This window comes from Zootoca vivipara, chromosome 1 (genome assembly GCF_963506605.1).
Source record: "Zootoca vivipara chromosome 1, rZooViv1.1, whole genome shotgun sequence".
NCBI classification, from domain to species: Eukaryota; Metazoa; Chordata; class Lepidosauria; order Squamata; family Lacertidae; genus Zootoca; species Zootoca vivipara.
This window is the reverse complement of record NC_083276.1, coordinates 1,578,482-1,596,829: the sequence shown is the minus strand read 5'-3', so window position 1 is coordinate 1,596,829 and position 18,348 is coordinate 1,578,482.

The following is an 18,348-nucleotide window of genomic DNA, read 5'->3' as shown; positions in this document are numbered from 1 at the left end:
GGGCCCAGTCTTATTCAACATCTTTATCAATGACTTGGATGATGGGCTTGAGGGCATCCTGAGCAAGTTTGCAGACGACACCAAATTGGGAGGGGTGGCTAATACCCCAGAGGACAGGATCACACTTCAAAATGACCTTAACAGATTAGACAACTGGGCCAAAGCAAACAAGATGAATTTTAACAAGGAGAAATGTAAAGTAATACACTTGGGGGGGGGGGAATGAAAGGCACAAATGCAGGATGGGTGACACCTGGCTTGAGAGCAGTACATGTGAAAAGGATCTAGGAGTCTTGGTAGACCACAAACTTGACATGAGTCAACAGTGTGATGCAGCAGCTAAAAAAGCCAATGCAATTCTGGGCTGCATCAATAGGAGTATAGCATCTAGATCAAGGGAAGTAATAGTACCACTGTATTCTGCTCTGGTCAGACCTCACCTGGAATACTCTGTCCAGTTCTGGGCACCACAGTTCAAGAAGGATACTGGCAAGCTGGAACGTGTCCAGAGGAGGGCAACCAAAATGGTCAAAGGCCTGGAAACGATGCCTTATGAGGAACGGCTTGGGGAGCTGGGTATGTTTAGCCTGGAGAAGAGAAGGTTAAGGGGTGATATGATAGCCATGTTCAAATATATGAAAGGATGTCATATGGAGGAGGGAGAAAGATTGTTTTCTGCTGCTCCAGAGAAGCGGACACGGAGCAATGGATTCAAACTACAAGAAAGAAGATTCCACCTAAACATTAGGAAGAACTTCCTGACAGTAAGAGCTGTTCGGCATCCAGGACAGATGGTTAAACTATGGAACTGGCTCCCCAAGGAGACAGTGATGGCCACCAATGTAGATGGCGTTGCTGGAAACTTCAAGAGGGGAATCATAGAATCATAGAGCTGGAAGAGACCACAAGGGCCATCCAGTCCAACCCCCTGACAAGCAGGAAACACCATCAAAGCATTCTTGACATATGCCTGTCAAGCTTCTGCTTAAAGACCTCCAAAGGAGGAGACTCCTCTTGTGCTTGAATTCTGCTTGCTGGTTTCTCATAATCGACATCTGGTTGGCCACTGTGAGAACAGGATGCTGGACTACATGGACCATTGGCCTCATCCTGAAGGTCATTCTTATGTTCTTAGAACCATAGAGTTGGAAGGGACCCCAATGGTCATCTAGTTCAATCTCCTGGGATGCAGGAATCTCAATTTGATCATACGGAACAGGTGGCCATCCAACCTCTGCTTAAAAACCTCCATGGAAGGAGAGTTCACCACCATAGTTTAACTATGTGCTGTGTACTCAAGAAGAATACAAGGTGTGTAGATGCTTTCACATGCACAATCCACTGCAATGTTGGACTTTTCGTTCAAACCTCCGATCAACTATGAGCTCACTGGGGGCCGATTCACAAGCAAATTTGCCCATGTTCAACATGGACGGTCCTTGCCCAGGTCATGTTTTGCCTGCATCTTGTCCCTTGGCAGCGAAAGGATCCCATCACTGAGTTTGACTGAGGGAGAATCTGGCTTGGTTTGCTGGATTCCACAGGCTGGAACCCCATAAATGGAGAGTTCTCTTGTGCCCATGTTCTGCTCCCTGGTTCCCACAGGCATCTGGTTGGCCACCATGAGACCAGGATGCTGAACTCGATGAGCCATTGGCCTGATCCAGCAGGCTCTTCTTGTGTCCTTATATGTCCCCACCACCCCAGTGCCTTGTAACATGCTGCCCACAGACAGACTAGCCTGCAGGTTTGCAAAGGAACTTGATGCATTGATCCAAGGCAGTTCCTTTTCTTCTCCCACAGTTGTGATAATTTCCCTCCAACTGGCAGTCAGGCCATCCCATCAGCTGCATTCATGCTGATAATAGCATTTTGCAAGGGGGGGGGCAGGAAGACCTTCACCTGCCCAACAGGAATCCGTCTTTTGATGCAGAGACGAAACACACTTTTCAGAGTATTTCCAATAACTCTATTAATGCCTGCAGTGACTCAAAGCTTCTTAAACTCCAGCTGTTTGCACGCCTTTGAACATCTGAGCAGTATTGCCTCAATGGCATTAGTTTCCCAGTCCATGTTGGCATGCACAGACTCCTGCCATGCACATAGTTAAGCGATGGAACTCTCTGCCACAGGAAGCAGCAATGGCCACCAACCTTGTTGTTGTTTAGTCGTGTCCGACTCTTCATGACCCCATGGACCATAGCACGCCAGGCACTCCTGTCTTGCACTGCCTCCCGCAGTTTGGTCAAACTCATGTTCGTAGCTTCGAGAACACTGTCCAACCATCTTGTCCTCTGTCGTCCCCTTCTCCTAGTGCCCTCAATCTTTCCCAACATCAGGGTCTTTTCCAAGGATTCTTCTCTTCTCATGAGGTGGCCAAAGCTTCACGATCTGTCCTTCCAGGGAGCCTCAGCTTCACGATCTGTCCTTCCAGGGAGCACTCAGGGCTGATTTCCTTAAGAATGGATAGGTTTGATCTTCTTGCAGTCCATGGGACTCTCAAGAGTCTCCTCCAGCACCATAATTCAAAAGCATCAATTCTTCGGCGATCAGCCTTCTTTATGGTCCAGCTCTCACTTCCATACATCACTACTGGGAAAACCATAGCTTTAACTATACGGACCTTTGTCGGCAAGGTGATGTCTCTGCTTTTTAAGATGCTGTCTAGGTTTGTCATTGCTTTTCTCCCAAGAAGCAGGCGTCTTTTAATTTCGTGACTGCTGTCACCATCTGCAGTGATCAAGGAGCCCAAGAAAGTAAAATCTCTCACTGCCTCCATTTCTTCCCCTTCTATTTGCCAGGAGGTGATGGGACCAGTGGCCATGATCTTGGTTTTTTTGATGTTGAGCTTCAGACCATATTTTGTGCTCTCCTCTTTCACCCTCATTAAAAGGTTCTTTAATTCCTCCTCGCTTTCTGCCATCAAGGTTGTGTCATCTGCATATCTGAGGTTGTTGATATTTCTTCTGGCAATCTTAATTCCGGCTTGGGATTCATCTAGTCCAGCCTTTCGCATGATGAATTCTGCATATAAGTTAAATAAGCAGGGAGACAATATACAACCTTGTCGTACTCCTTTCCCAATTTTGAACCAATCAGTCGTTCCATATCCAGTTCTAACTGTAGCTTCTTGTCCCACATAGAGATTTCTCAGGAGACAGATGAGGTGATCAGGCACTCCCATTTCTTTAAGAACTTGCCAAAGTTTGCTGTGGTCGACACAGTCAAAGGCTTTTGCATAGTCAATAAAGCAGAAGTAGACGTTTTTCTGGAACTCTCTAGCTTTCTCCATAATCCAGCGCATGTTTGCTATTTGGTCTCTGGTTCCTCTGCCCTTTCGAAATCCAGCTTGCACTTCTGGGAGTTCTCGGTCCACATACTGCCTAAGCCTGCCTTGTATAAAATTCATGGATCAATGCCTTGTCGTGGCGAAGGGGCTTGAATAACTCAGAGAAGCTATGAGCTATGCCATGCAGGGCCACCCAAGATGGACAGGTCATAGTGGAGAGTTTTGACTAAACGTGATCCACCTGGAGAAGGAACTGGCAAGCCACTCCAGTATCCCTGCCAAGAAAACTCCATGGACAAAGGCCACCAACCTAGGTGGCTTTAAAAGAGGATTAGGCGAATTCATAGAGATGGATCTGAATGACTACTAGCCACAATGGTTTCACAGTTAGAGACAGCAATGCTTCTGAATAACAGTTGTTGGAAACAACAGGAGGGCAGAGTCCTCTTTTATGCTAATCTTATCTTACAAAATGATTGCATCCCTTTATGTTCTGGAACTGACAAAGCTATAAGCAAAATCACGGGACATAAAGGAAATCCATTGTACTCGGTTTGGGCATGTTGTCACCCATTATCTGCATGGTCTACCAAGTGTAGGCTTGCAACTCCTCAAGTTATGAGTCTTCTGCTGGGTTTGGCCGCTACAAAATCTGCAGGAAGAAACCCAAAGATCCACTGCTTCCCACAGACCACTAGCACTCAGTCCAAAGTTATTATTGATGTTCATGTTCATACAGTCAGAGACCCTGGGTGACCTTCTGCTCACTGCCCTTGGCATCCAGAGGACACACAAGACATTCACTCACCACCACAGCACAGCTGGCTGTGAGGGAGAGTCATTATCAAGGTCAGGAGCATCTTCCAGAACTGTAGACTTGGGTTAATTAGCACTTGACCAAGCCAGTGATGGCAAAGGTCTTAGAAGACAGAGCGATTAATCATGAAAGTGTCTCTAACCTTGAAGATGAAGTGTGCGGGTGACATTCTGCACCGAGAAAGTGACTTGGTTGTGAAAGGCCTTGCAGGAAGGAAATTTCTACACTAGACTGCCGTGCTTGAATAAATCGAGTCTCCGATCTCTACAGCAGTACTATTCTAAGAAGGTGTGGGGAAGGAGAACTTTCCTCCTTTTTTGTTTTAAGTCCATCAAAGCACAAGGAAGGTCCTACTGGATCACACCAAGGGCCAGCCCAGTCCTACGTCCTGTTTCCAGCAGTGGGATTTGTTCGTAACCTGGATTAAGAATAAAAGATCCTGCTGCATCACGGTCAAGGGCCCATCTAGACCAGCCTCCTGTTCTCACAGTGGCCAGCCAGATGCCCCAATGGGAAACCCACAAGCGGGATCGAAGCACAAGAGCAGCCCTCTCCCCTCTTGTGGTTTTCAGCAACTGGTATTCAGGAGCTTTTTGTCTCTAAGGTGCTACTAAAAGGAATTTTTTTATTTTGTTTCAACTACGGCAGACCAACACGGCTACCTACCTGTAAATAAATCTCCAAGTAGGACTAGATTTTGAATTATGGTGCTGGAGGAGACTCTTGAGAGTCCCATGGACTGCAAGAAGATCAAACCTCTCCATTCTTAAGGAAATCAGCCCTGAGTGCTCACTGGAAGGACAGATCGTGAAGCTGAGGCTCCAATCATAGAATCATAGAGTAGGAATAGACCATGAGGGCCATCCAGTCCAACCCCCTGCCAAGCAGGAAACACCTCTTCTCATGAGGTGGCCAATCCTTTGGCCACCTCATGAGAAGAGAAGACTCCCTGGAAAAGACCCTGGTATTGGGAAAGATGGAGGGCACTAGGAGAAGGGGACGACAGAGGACGAGATGGTTGGACAGTGTTCTCGAAGCTACCAACATGAGTTTGACCAAACTGCGGGAGGCAGTGGAAGACAGGAGTGCCTGGCGTGCTCTGGTCCATGGGGTCACGAAGAGTCAGACATGACTAAACGACTGAACAACAACGAAAAATTCAGGAGCTCTGCTGCTTTCAGTGTGTGTGTGTGTGTGTGCGCGCCGCACACACACACACACTTTAACAGTAAATTGGTACATCCATTTCAAAATATTCTTCATAATCCTTCTACATTATTCGACTTCGCCCCCCCCCCATGGGTTCCTTTTTACTTCTAGTTCTGCTACATATCTTTATACACCTTTTAATTGCTTTAGCTGCTGTTCATAAATCTAGTCCTACTTGGATATTTATTTACAGGTAGGTAGGCGTGTTGGTCTGCTGTAGTCGAAACAAAATAAAAACAATTCTTCTAGTAGCATACCAATGACCAACTTAGTTGGTCTCTAAGGTGCTACTGGAAGGATTATTTTTTTATTTTGTTTAGAGATTTATGTAACTGTTATAATCCTTTAAATATTCTCCTAAATTTCCCCACTCATCTCTTACAGTATGTTGATCCTGGTTTCTTATCTTTGAAGACAGCATCGCTAACTCCACATATTCTATTAACTTATACTGCCAATCCTCTTTTGTTGGGACTGTTTTTGTCCTTCCACATTTGTGCATAAAGAAAAATATTTCATACATACTTAGGTATCTCACCCTCTATTATACCCAAAAGGAACATCTCCGTTATTTTGGAAAATGTCAACCTTAGCATTTTTTTTCTGGGTATATCATCTCCCAATATTCCTAACTAAGCTTTCTTACATCCCCACCACATGTGTATGAATGTCCCCTCTGTTTCTTCGCATTTCCAACATCTCTTAGATCTCCTTTTATGCACTTTGGCCAATTTAGTCGGGGTGAAGTACCATCATCTTTTGTAGGTAGTGTAAGGCAACTTCCTGTGTTCCTAAGCCGTCAATGACAGCAGAAATCACTGGGTCTTGTGCCACTGAGTTCCAGAAGTTAATTGATTATTTTGTTTAACTTTGGCACTTCCTTTTATCTATCCTAAATCTCCTGCAGAACGGAGTGGACTTGGGTCTCTTCCAACCTCACCATTCTAGGATCCCATGGATTCATTGGATGAGCTTGAATTCTAGTGCTTATAAGAGGCAGGAGAGGGGGAACATCTATCTTTCTGCTTTTCCACATTGTGAATAATTTCATAAACCCATGTTCACTTATTTCCTAAACAAAACAGCCCCAGATGCTTTGGAACATTAGCAATGTTCCAAAATCCACATCATGGGATTCGCCCTGTGGCTAAAATGCTCCAGCAGTTGAGAACCACAGGAAGAAATGGCCTCAGGAGACTCTCCATGCCGTGCAAGATCAGACTTGTCTTCCTACACAGAAAATCCTTGGGGTTTCTCCAGATGGCAGCTTCCTACACTACTGTTTGTGCAATTTATTAGTAAATTGGAAATGCAGGAAGAAGAAGCCAAGAGAGGAAAAGAGAAGCAGAATGCAGAATGGGTTGTGTGTGTGTTCCTCATCTGGAAACTGGATCCAGCCCTGCTGTTTGGAATGTCAGTTCTGGGATCTCTGAACGTGCTCTGAATTAGTTGGAGAAGGAGATTAAGGATAGGAACATAGCGACCCCGGACAAATTTGTATCCTCAGGAAACCTGGCCACTTCACTGCTCACCCCTACTTCTAGATTGTTTATATGAACAAGTCAAAAATTACAGGTGCCCCAATTTGGGTCAGATCTGTGTTGGAAATGCAAAGAAACGGAACATTTTTTCACATGTGGTGGACATGTAAAAGGGTTAAAGGCTATTGGAAAATGATCTACAATGAGGTTTTAAAAATGTTTAAAACAATATTCCCCCCCCCCAAAAAAAAACCAACCTGAGGCCTTTTCGTTAGGAATAGAATCATAGAGTTGGAAGAGACCACAAGGGCCATCCAGTCCTACCCCCTGCCAAGCAGGAAACACCATCAAAGCATTCTTGACATATGGCTGTCAAGCCTCTGCTTAAAGACCTCCAAAGGAGGAGACTCCACCACACTCCTTGGTAGCAAATTCCACTGCCGAACAGCTCTTACTGTCAGGAAGTTCTTCCTAATGTTTAGGTGGAATCTTCTTTCTTGTAGTTTGAATCCATTGCTCTGTGTCCGCTTCTCTGGAGCAGCAGAAAACAACCTTTCTCCCTCCTCTATATGACATCCTTTTATATATTTGAACATGGCTATCATATCACCCCTTAACCTTCTCTTCTCCAGGCTAAACATACCCAGCTCCCTAAGCCGTTCCTCATAAGGCATCGTTTCCAGGCCTTTGACCATTTTGGTTGCCCTCCTCTGGACACGTTCCAGCTTGTCAGTATCCTTCTTGAACTGTGGTGCCCAGAACTGGACACAGGACTCCAGGTGAGGTCTGACCAGAGCAGAATACAGTGGTACTCTTACTTCCCTTGATCTTCAGTCTGAAGTTCCCAGTTGTCAGAAAAAAAATTATTTATCTACAAAACCATGGCAGCTTGAATTTTGCTAGCCCATTTTGTTCTCCTACTGGAGTAGTTCTGCCTTTTCTCTGTCACCCAATAGCATTTCTCTGTGTTTCCCTCGCAGAGGACCTGCCACTTGCTTGCTTGTCATTCTTGTTCTTTTTCCTGATGTTCCAACAAATTCTTTTTTTAGCTGACTCTTGGTCTTAGGTCATGCCTGAACCCACCGACACTTCACCGGCCGAGTTAAGGAGGGCTTGCTTTGTCAAACATCCCTCCAGCCCCTACCTCTGCAGTACGGTTCTGTGTAATAACATGAATTAAGACCTGGGAATTAGCTCCTTTTGTGTGTGCGCGCTTTGAGGTGCCTCAATGGAGCCCGCATTAAAATGAAAGGCATATCGTGACTTTGGCTGAATGGCTCTGGCCATTCAAATGACACGAGCCAGCTGCAGCCAGAAAGCTCTTTTCACCTCCCCTTCTTTCTTCTTCTCTGCCTAGTATTTCCCCATTTTTCCCTAAACATGATAATTTGACAAGTCCTTCACATGGCTGGGAGCCCGAGCACAATAACCTTAGCTGCATCCAGGAGAATGTGATAAGCGAGAGCTGGGCTGTGGGGGCGGATAATGCCGTTAAAATAGCTCCCGTTTAATGTTAACAACTTTGACGCACTTGTCCAATCAGGCAGGAGTAGCTGCAGGCCTCTATTTTTTTGAAGAAAAGGAGGCTTTCTGCAAAAGCATTAAAATTAAATTACCCTCTTTTAACAAAGTGCCGCTTGAAGTTTATTACCCTTATTCACTTCACCTGCGTGCGGAACGCAACCCAGGCTGTAATGTATGCTGGCAGGGGAGGGGACTCTGCTATTGCGCCCTTCTGACTCCCACAGCATAGGGGCTCGGCTGAAAGGGCAACTTCTGGATTTGGGGAAGACCAACCCCCTCTCTGAACGGGAGAGAAACAACAGTGACCTTCCTGTGAGCTTCTACTACAGACATCCAAGCAGGGCCGTCTTAAGCATATCCGGCGCTGCGGTGCAAAGCTCCCTTCACCCCCTGCCCCCCTGTTTTTAGGGAGGACGGCGCTGCCATCGGGGCTGGAGGAGGCGGGCAGTGGCTGGAGGGCGGCTCCTCTGGCGGGGAAGAGGCAGAGGCTGGACGCGTTGCCTCCCAGCTCAGCTGGCCGCTTCATGCTGCAGTGGCCATGGCAGACGGAGGCTCTGGGCGCGACGCTGCTTTGACGCGGCATGGCGGAGGCGGGCGAGGGCAGCAAGGGATTGCCAGGAGGCGCCGCGTCCAGCCTCTGCCTCTTTCCTGGCGCCCCGCGCCACTAGCCTCTATGGGTAAGACGCCCCTGTTCGCTGGCCCTGTCTTAGCAGGGATGAGCAGCCTGCCAGCTACCAGCAAATGGCATTGGAGGGTTTTAGAATCCTCTCTGTCTTTTCTTATGCACATGAAGCTCCTGAGCTCCAGGAGGCCTGAACACCTAGGACTACATTGCATGCACACAGCTTGGCTTCAGCCTACGGGACGTATTTTGCCTGGCAATTTAACCTCCCACTTCATGATTACATTCTTGTGGGTTTTTAGCTTGTTAAAGTAGTCCTGCTTCCGTTTGACGAAATGATATGGATCCGGCCCAAAGGGGGCCCATCTAGTCTCCGGCATCCTGATCTCACTGTGGCCAACCAGATGCCTGGGGGAAACTCACAAGCAGGATTCAAGCACACTGGATTAGATCTTCTTTATAGAGCTTTCCACAGCAGTGATTGTTACTACATTAGGAAGATTTTGCTTCTCCTTTACCAGGAACTGTTCCTGGTGATTTTTGCACCCAGCAAGCTTTTTCTGTGTTGGATTTTAAACAGTTACACAATATTGTCATCTTATGACACCAGTGCTCAGAGATCTGCACTGGTTGACAATTTGCTCCTGGGCCAGGTTCAAAGTGTTCATATGTTGTTGTTGTTTAGTCGTTTAGTCGTGTCCGACTCTTCGTGACCCCATGGACCAGAGCACGCCAGGCACTCCTGTCTTCCACTGCCTCCCGCAGTTTGGTCAAACTCATGTTCGTAGCTTCAAGAACACTGTCCAACCATCTCGTCCTCTGTCGTCCCCTTCTCCTAGTACCCTCCATCTTTCCCAACATCAGGGTCTTTTCCAGGGAGTCTTCTCTTCTCATGAGGTGGCCAAAGTATTGGAGCCTCAGCTTCACGATCTGTCCTTCCAGGGAGCACTCAGGGCTGATTTCCTTCAGAATGGAGAGGTTTGATCTTCTTGCAGTCCATGGGACTCTCAAGAGTCTCCTCCAGCACCAGAATTCATAATTCATAATTCAAGTGTTCATATACAAAGCCCTTAACAACTTGGGACCAGTTGACCTGTGAGATTGCCTCACCCCATACGTGCCCATTCAACTGCTTCGATCTGTGGAACTAACATGGTTATTGATATCACGCAATACCCGTTTTGGATTTGGAAGGAATCCATCTTCTATCTTCAGAACTCCCTCCCTATTGACAACAGCCAGGCTCCTTCACTGTCCTCTTTTGGAGTGCCTGCTTAAAACATTTTTGTTTAGGCAAGCCTACCTAAATATTTAGAATGCTGGTGTGTTTTTTATTTATTGCTGGCTTTAATTTTTTAAACTTGTTTTTTATTAAGGATCTTATTGTTTTATTCATTTTGTCAATCACTTTGAGGTTTTCCGCAATCAAGCAACATATGGATTTTATGAAATATACAGATATATGCGATGCTCTCTCTAGAGAAGTACAAGTCCCACAATTCCTTGCGACCTGCAGGCATTCCTGTGCACAGGCAGGAGGCAGTGCAAAAGCAATAACAGCCAGGGCCATTGAAGTCCATGGGAGAGTAGGAGAGAACCGGTGCTGCTGATGGGATTTATGGGCCCCAGAATACATGGGGACAACAGAGATTCAGGCCTCTCATTGGCCACTCAGAAAAAGAGAGGACAAATGTCTCACCTCCTTGCTAAATGAGACAAGCCAGTTGTGGGAAACTCCTCTGCCCAGGAAGAAGAAACTCTGGTGCCACCTAGTGACTAAACTGTATAATGGCACTATCCACACAGGGCTCCTGGTCTCCAGAATGTACAGTCATACCTCGGGTTGCAGACGTTTCAGGTTGCGTCTTTTTGGGTTGCACACCGCGCAAACCCGGAAGTACCCGAACGGGTTACTTCCGGGTTTCGGCGCTCGCACATGCACAGAAACACTAAATCGCGCTTTGCGCATGCGCAGGAGTGCCGAATTGCGACCCGTGTGTGCGCAGACACGGCGCTGCGGGTTGCGAACGCTGCGATTGTGAACATGCCTCCCGCACGGATCACGTTCGCAACCCGAGCGTCCACTGTAATAAGATAAGATTCTGGCGACAGCAGACAGGGCCTGAAGGGCATTTGTCACTTGTGAATAATTGCCGTACATGTGCGCTGTGCTGTGCTATGCTGTCCTGTCAGGTCTGGCTATAAATACGAATCAATCAACCAGAAACCTAAGTTGCTTAAACGAAGGGAAGTAAAGGATAACAATCAATTCTCCGTTCCCACAAAATAAACATAGGGACCAGGGGCTGCGAGGGAGGGCCTGTTCTACAAGTTTGTAAATCACCCAGATAAATGGAGGGCCACTGGAATGAGTCATCACCTGGAAGGGCCATCACCTGGAAGGGCCTGCTTTGCACACAAAAGGTCACAGGTTCGATCCCCGACGGCATCTCCAGGTAGGGATGGGAATCTCACCTGCCCGAAACCCTTGAGATCAGCTGTGTAGGCAGTCCAAACTAGGTGGACCAAAGGCCTGACTCAGATTTAAGACAGTTCCTGTGTTATCCTGTGTGTGCTGGAAATTTTCTATCTCAGAGTGGTCCAGTCCACAGCTTGCGGGCTGTGGACCTTGGCAACATTCAATAAAAAACATCTTAAATCTTTAAAGCTTTATTTTTTGTGTCATGCATTTCTAACGAAAGCGTATACATTTGTTTGTGTATTAAATCTGCTTAATAATTGAATCTATTAAATCTATTGTGTATTTAATTACATGCTTTTAATTTAATATATTAATTGTGCATATTAAAGAATATTAAATATATTGCAAACACTTTAATTTACAATATGGAAACTTAATTCCATGTGTGGCCCACAGAAAACCTCCTTCCTTGGTGGTTTTTCAGCATAGGTTTAGTTGAGATTCTTGCATTGCTGGGGGTTGGACTAGATGACCCTTGGGTATCTCTTCCAACTGTGATTCTGTGTCAAAATACCCTTGCAATCCACTTGGTATGAAAAGCTGGCCAGCCTTGAGCTAGCTATTTCCTAGCTGCTAAGTGACCTGTGTCAGGACTACACATTCTGCTTCCATAGCCTCTTGAGAACTCAGGTACTTCTCCAATGCAAAGGAGGCCGAAAAAACTTGGCACCGAGAAGGTAGGACAAAAGTAATGAACCCCTTCCCTGCCGCTTTCTCTTTCCCCACAAGCTGCTTTTCATAGAGTCATGGAATTGGAGAGATGGAAGGGACCCCAAGGCCCCACTTGGCAGGGGAGAAGCATCAGCCTAGCTCTGAAAACAGGTTACAGGGGCACTACACAGCATCCTTCTTCAGGTCACCCGCCTGCCAGCCTCGTGCAATCACTAGGGGTTGAGGTTGAATATTGAAATTGAGTGGAATTTCATGACTGGTGAGGCCAGCGTCACATAGGCATGAACCTAAGGGCTGAATGTTAAAGTGAAAAACTACTCCAGATAAGGTACAAGGAGGCAGGGCCGTCTTAACCGTTGGTGCTAGGGGTGCACGGCACCCGGGCGCCAGGCTCTCAGGGGCACCAGGCTGAGAGTCCAGGGCCAAGTGTTGGAGTCCGGGGAAGAGCCGCTGACATCCAAGGAGAGCAGAGCCTGTCAGAGCGCCGCGGGCTCTTCTGCTGCAGGCGGCTCTTCCCCGGACTCCAACGCTCACCCCCGAACTTGCGCCAAGCTGCCCACAGCAGAAGACCCCGCAGCGTTCCCATGGGCTCTTCTCCGTTCAGCTGTTGGCTCTTGCCCAACATGGGCTGCCAGCGCAGAACACCGGGGAATGCAAGCGGCAGTGGAGGAAACCTCTCTAGATGAGGTCCGCCGCGTGCCAACACTGCCGACGGCAGCAACAAAACCTGACGAATAGGAGCACGCGTATCCCGTCCGGAGATCAACAACTTTGGGGGTTTTCTCCCTAAAAAAGGTCAACAACTCTGGCAACCCAGGGGTGCCGGGCGGATCTTTGCACCTTGGCGCTGAATATGCTTAAGATGGCCTTGCAAGGAGGGTTCTGACATGTACAGTAAAAAGAAAAAGAAAAAAGGTTGAGTAAGTTGCATTTCAAGGACTGTGGCTTGATGAGAGGTGGTGAAGTGCTGGGGTGGCGGAAGGTGGCTGGGTACAGGATGAACAGCTACGATGCTGTATATCTATTATAGTGAGTTTCCTAATGGAAATGCTCTGCAGACCCTTTGGACTCTGCCCTGCAATGCATTACTCACTGAGTCAAGCCTGGGAATTTGGTGTGAGTCTCTGTACTTGAACCCTTGGAGGGAATTGACCCCACAATATCGAGAGCTCAGTTATCCTATAGTTTCTCAACGTCATCCCTACTTCTCTTCTAGAGCTTATAGCACTGTCTCAAGGCAAATCTTTAAAAAAATCTAGTATAAACACCAACAATTTGGATACACTTGCCTACGAGCGCTCCAATTGGAGAACAAGAACAACAACAAAAAGGTAAAGGTAAAGGACCCCTGACAGCTAAGTCCAGTCGCAGACGACTCTGGAGTTGTGGTGCTCATCTCACTTTACAGGCCGAGGGAACCAGCATTTGTCCGCAGACAGTTTTTCCAGGTCATGTGGCCAAAATGACTAAGCCACTTCTGGCAAAACCAGAGCAGTGCACGGAAACTCCATTTACCTTCCCAGTACCTATTTATCTACTTGCACTGGCATGCTTTCGAACTGCTAGGTTGGCAGGAGCTGGGACCGAGCAATGGGAGCTCACCCCGTCGCGGGGATTCAAACCGCTGACCTTCTGATCGGCAAGCCCAAGAGCCAGTGTGGTGTAGTGGTTAAGAGCGGTAGACTGGGGAACTGGGTTCGCGTCTCCACTCCTCCACATGCAGCTGCTGGGTGACCTTGGGCTAGTCACACTTCTCTGAAGTCTCTCAGCCTCACTCACCTCACAGAGTGTTTGTTGTGGGGGAGGAAGGGAAAGGAGATTGTTAGCCGCTATGAGACTCCTTCGGGTAGTGATAAAGCAGGATATCAAATCCAAACTCTTCTTCTTCTTCTTTAGAGTTTAGACCACAGCACCACCCGCATCCCTATAATTAAAGAATAGCCTTGACCAAAGGTGTCATGGGCTTTGAAGACACTCAAACTCAGGACTCAAGGGATTAACGTGCTAAGAGGAAGGCACGCTTGGCAAATCCACACTGTGACCAACTCCCACCCAAAACCAACCTACCCACTATGGAAGGACGTGTGGATCCAGAACTGGCCTCCACAGTCATTTACGGACTCATTGTTAAAACCGTGTTTATGAAAGACAATCTTACTCGGCTACGAGGGATTGCCAAAGAAGACTCTACAGTGGCCAGTGGTCATCTTGCTGTAGTCCAGCTGCAGGTTCCTGCTCCCTGCTGCGTTCCTATCCCTCGTGCATGTGCAGACAGCCATGCCACTCTGAATTGCCCAAATCGCCTGGTTTCTGCACGGCTTGCGGCCACTTCATTCCCTGCAATGATCCCCTCAACTTTGCAGGCTCTGCCTGGGAGTTTAAGGCGTGCCAAAGTCCCAGAGCAAGAGTCATCAAAAACACAGCTCTTCCAGAGGTCCTTGTTTTAATGGAACTTTGATCTCGCCCGGATATTTTTCATCTGCAGATCTTCTTTTTCTAATTAAATCTAAAAAGAAAGCAATTGCCCACTTCAGTTGCTCAGGCTCTCCGAGGGACACTTGCAATATAATAACTATCATTATGGAATATCAGGTCAGCCTCTGATACCCTCTGTGATTTATCCACCCATTAAGAATCAGAAACGAAGGAGAAGGAACCATTGCCTTGCGAATGCGCCGACGCCTGGCTTTTTATCGCTCCCTAGAGTGGTTGGGGTCCAGATTCCCGACGCAGGCAATGCCCTCCTCCGTGGGGAGAGCTGAGGCAGCCTACGGACCTTTTTTTAAAGAAAGGGAACCAGGCAGAGGGCCTTCTCGGTGGTGGCGCCCGCCCTGTGGAACGCCCTCCCATCAGATGTCAAAGAAATAAACAACTATCTGACGTTTAGAGGACATCTGAAGGCAGAAGTTTTTAATGACTGTTTTATTTTTTTATTTTTTAATCTTTTGTTGGAAGCCGCCCAGAGTGGCTGGGGAAACCCAGCCATATGGGCGGGGTATAAATAATTTATTTAGTTGTTGTTGTTGTTGTTGTTGTTGTTGATTTCTGTGGCCTCTGTTGACGTCCAGCAGCCATAACTGTGACTGCCTGAGGCCTTGCGCTGTTCCTGCCATTTGCTGCCCTGCTGGGGGAGAGACGAGCGCATTTAATACGCAGGGGGGCGGCACCTGCGTTGAGTAAAATATGTTCTGATTGGATCTGGGGAAAGAGCAGGCTTTGATTGGCCGGAGGGCTGCCTCCTGGGTGAAGAAAGGTAGCTACCGGTCAGGCAGGAAAGTCAGTTGCTGAGGGAAAGTCCGCCTGGGGCAAAAGGCAGAGAAGCCTTGAGGGGAAAATGGGCGGCTGAGGGGAAACTAGTCAGCTCTTCATCCCTCAGCGAATTAAGGATTTTGGGGGGTGAAGGGATGGGGAGAAGGCCTTGCCAGAAGAAAGTTTCATAAGTGTGTATGTGTGTTTCACAAAATTTAGTCACCGCTTGATTGTGGATTTTTTTAAAAAAAACAAAAAACCTCAGAAGTAGTTTATGATAAAACAGTAAAAAAAAAATTCACAACTATACTTTAAAACATACGACAGTTAAAATGCTAAAACAAGTCAAAATTACCTCATCTTTCTAATGTTTACTCATTTGTCCACTGAACAGATTAAAATCACCTCAGCTTTCTAATAATTATTCGTTTATCCGCTAAACTGTTCAAGCACAATCCTGAGGAGATTTGGGGGGTCGGAGGCAGATTGTACCCTGTAGTTGAGTGAAATTTGGCCGGCATGAAAGATTAGGGAAGGTGGTCGATGGCTGGCATCAGTGACACTGGGAGTCATTGCTATTAATTTATTTGCTACATTTATATTCGACCATTTGCGCCAAGGAGCTCCAGGTTCTCTCCCCTCCTCGTTTCATCCCCACTTCAATCTTGTGAGGAAGGTCTGGCTGAGAAGCCGTGACTGTACCCAATGCCACATACTGTGAGTTTTGTGGCTGAGTGAGGCTTCAAACCCAGGTCATAACCAAGCACTCTCATATAATGTCATTTGATTTCTATTATTCCGTCTGTTTCCATCTTTAGGAACTGTCATCAACTATACTCAAGCATCAAGATCCTCTTCGAGTACAGTATATGTTGCAAACCACCCTGTGATCTTTGTTAAATGTTTAACAAATAAATAATAAGAGGAGAGCGCAAAATATGGTCTGAAGCTCATCATCAAAAAAACCAAGATCATGGCCACTGGTCCCATCACCTCCTGGCAAATAGAAGGGGAAGAAATGGAGGCAGTGAGAGATTTTACTTTCTTGGGCTCCTTGATCACTGCAGATGGTGACAGCAGTCACGAAATTAAAAGACGCCTGCTTCTTGGGAGAAAAGCAATGGCAAACCTAGACAGCATCTTAAAAAGCAGAGACATCACCTTGCCGACAAAGGTCCGTATAGTTAAAGCTATGGTTTTCCCAGTAGTGATGTATGGAAGTGAGAGCTGGACCATAAAGAAGGCTGATCACCGAAGAATTGATGCTTTTGAATTATGGTCCTGGAGGAGACTCTTGAGAATCCCATGGACTGCGAGAAGATCAAACCTATCCATTCTGAAGGAAATCAGCCCTGAGTGCTCACTGGAAGGACAGATCGTGAAGCTGAGGCTCCAATACTTTGGCCACCTCATGAGAAGAGAAGACTCCCTGGAAAAGACCCTGATGATGTACAAGGAGAAGGGGACGACAGAGGACGAGATGGTTGGACAGTGTTCTCGAAGCTACGAACATGAGTTTGACCAAACTGCGGAAGACAGGAGTGCCTGACATGCTCTGGTCCATGGGTCCCGAAGAGTCGGACACGACTAAACAACAACAAGCTTGAGGAGTTAAGAGTCCAACGTTTATTGCAAGGCAATAGGTTTACTGTTGAATTATTCCGCAAAAACTGTAACCATGCACAGTGGTTCTGGCAGTGGTATTTAAAAAGTTGCAAACAAAGGATTCCAGTTTTCACCAATCAGGTACATCATCACCTCATTTCATGTTTGATACACATGCGCAATAAGAAATGGCAATTTTGCTGACTAAAGCTTTGATTCCCACCGCTTCCCACTGTATTCTGCCATACTTTGTTAGTACACATGTTGGGAACCTGTGTTACCTGCAGCCATTTGCACCATGTAGCAACTTCTTTTTCTAGCTTACAGCTGCATCTTTGTGATTCACATATTAGCTATATTTCTGCCCCAATTTTTTTTTGGGGGGGGGGCAACTTGCAAAATCATCTGTTTCATAAAGCAACAGGTTGCCATAACTTCCCTATTAGAAGCGCACTCAAGGATTTCCAGGGGTACACATTATCACATTTATTGTGGCCCTTTCGGCCACCACCACATAAGGAAGTGTCTAGTGATTGACACTGGGGCAAGAGAAATCCTAACGTCTTGCCCATGATAATGGGTTTGCACTCTGCAGACGACAGACTCCTGCAGATTTATCAGGAGCTCTGTGTCCCGCAGTGTAGTAATGGGGCCTCTAGTGTCATGACACCTACCCTTTGGAACTCCCTCCCCTTGAATATTGGGCAAGCGCCATCTCTATTTTCTTTGGCACCTGCTGAAGACCGTCCTCTTAACGTAAGAATGTAAGAAGAGCCTTCTGGATCAGGCCCATAGCCCAACTGTTCGGATGTTAAAGACAGTAGGGAAGGATATATTGAATAAGTATTATCCTTCCTTCACTCACGCTAGTAAGTGATGTTATAAATGAAGCTGATGATTTTGCAAGTTGCAGCCGCCCCCCTGCCACCGCCACCCCCCCCACACACACACACATTGGGGCAGAAATACAGCTAATATGTGAATCACAAAGATACAGCTCAAAGCTAGAACATAAGTTGCTACATGGTGCAAATGGCTATACAGCGGAACCTCTACTTATGGATGTAATCAGTTCCGGAGGTCCGTCCGTAAGCCGATCCAGGTTGCTGGTAGAAGCACCATTGTGCGCAGGCGCATTCGGCGGCAATGCGCTTCTGCGTGTGTGCAGGCGGCGGCAGCCGCTTCTGCATGTACGCAAACAGCAGAAGCTGCTTCTGCGTGTGCATGGATCATGGCAAACCCGGTATTTACTTCCGGGTTTGCCGCGGTCACAACTTGGATCGGGTCCAAGTAGAGGCGGTCGTAAGTAGAGGTTCTACTGTACGTAGCACAGGTTCCCAACCACATAGTAGCAGAACATGGTGGGAATCAGCAGAAATTGCTAGTGCTTATTGCGCA